The sequence below is a fragment of the Arachis ipaensis genome, chromosome B03 (assembly GCF_000816755.2).
Source record: "Arachis ipaensis cultivar K30076 chromosome B03, Araip1.1, whole genome shotgun sequence".
NCBI lineage: Eukaryota > Viridiplantae > Streptophyta > Magnoliopsida > Fabales > Fabaceae > Arachis > Arachis ipaensis.
Genome location: NC_029787.2, coordinates 22,076,320 through 22,078,387, shown reverse-complemented (window position 1 = coordinate 22,078,387; position 2,068 = coordinate 22,076,320).

Genomic DNA, 2,068 nt, shown 5'->3' with positions numbered 1-2,068 from the left:
TTCAATCCAACACTAAAAAATACGGATATAATATCCGCTCCAATCCGATTGCATACACCACGTTAGAAAAATACATCAGCGACATTTTATTATATGAAAACACCAGGTCATAAGTTAGGATTTTTTAAATGAATAAAATAAATATTTTATTTACGAAAATAGTTAGGTAATTTGTAGCATTTTTACCAATTTGTATTGCATTACTTATCTTGTTCACAGTGTAAATGAAATAAGTGTGTTGTGTAAATGAGATAAGATACGTGTGCCGTTGTAGTATCATGTTTGCACACGTGTTATGATACGTAAGTTATCTCGTTTACAGTGTAAACGAGATACACACAATTATTTTTTACACTGTAAACGAGATAAAGTTTAGACACACCTATATAAGGAACTTGTTCACAGCGCCTCTTTTGTCACTTTCATTGTCTGTTACCTTCATTTCTCTCTTTCTCAGACGTTTCTCTTGATATTTTTGAGATATTCGGATATTATGGTGCGCGCGGATGCACGAGACGGAGACATCAACCTCTTGAACGCGACTTGACACATTGTGGGAGCGATCAACTTTCAAGTTAGTGTTGTTATTTTCCTCTTTTAAATAAATGAGCATGTAATAATTATAGTTTGGGTACTTTTATAGATTCAATTTATTACACATGTAGAATAGGTTGTCATGTTATTAGAATTTGTTGTATTGTGAAATGTAGAAATTAGTAAATGTAAATTAATTAATTTAATTAAAATTATTAGTTAATTTAATTTATTTATTAAATATTTATTTCAATTTTGCATGTATTTAATTATTTTAAAATGTGAAATAATTGTTTATTATTTTTTTTATTTCGAAATAAAATTCCGTACAATCGAAATAGATTTGATACTAAAATTGATGAGCGAAAATTGAAGCTCACGGATATTAGTAAATGTACCAGATCACTCAAGTAATACCACGGTGAGTGGATATTATTTTCATGAGGATTAAAGGATTGAGCAAGCAATTATCAAATTAAATACCTAATTAGATCAAAAGAACCTGGATTGAAAAGGGTAAGATTGACATGTGTTATGATACGTAGCTTATCGTGTTTACGGTGTAAACAAGATACACACAATTATTTTTTTTATACTGTAAACGAGATAAAGCTTAGACACGCCTATATAAGAAACTTGTTCACAACGCCTCTTTTGTCACTTTCATTATCCATTACCTTCATTTCTTCCTTTCTCGGACGTTTCTCTAGATATTTTTGAGATACTCAGATATTATGACGCGTACGGATGCATGAGACAGAGACATCAACTGCCTAAACGCGGCTTGACACATTGCAGGAGCGATTGACTTTTAGGTTAATGTTGTTGTTTGTCTCTTTTAAATATGAGCATGTAATTATAGTTGGGATACTTTTATAGATTCGATGTTGTTACACATGTAGGGGTATTCATGGATCGGATCCGATCCGCATATTCGCAGTATTTATCCGAATCTGATCTGAAAATTGCAGATATGGATCCGATCCACAAGACTATCGGATCAGATTGCAGATTTTATGTAGGTATCCGCATATCTGATTTGCATATCTGCAGATCCGCAAAAATAAATAAATAAATAATTAAATATTCTTCTTATGTTTTATTTCAACTAATAATTATCATATATGTTGTATTATTTTAATTTTATTATTTAAGAAAACTATGTTTAACATTATTTTAAGAGTAAACATATTTAAAAGAGTAGAAAAAAAATAATTTTATTAATATTTTTAATAAAAATAAGCTTTTAAAAATATTTTTGTGTTTTGCAGATATATCTGATATCCGATCTGATCCGCAAATGCGCGGATCAGTTCCAAAACAAAATTGCGGATATTGGATCTGACCCGACCCGATAATTTTAGTGCGAATCGGATAGAAATTTTGGCCATATCTAATCCGATTCGATCTGCGTTCATCCTTAACACATGTAGAATAGATTGTTATGTTATTAGAATTTGTTGAGTTGTGGAATGTAAAAATTAGTAAATGTTAATTAATTAATTTAATTAAAATTATTAATCAATTTATTAGT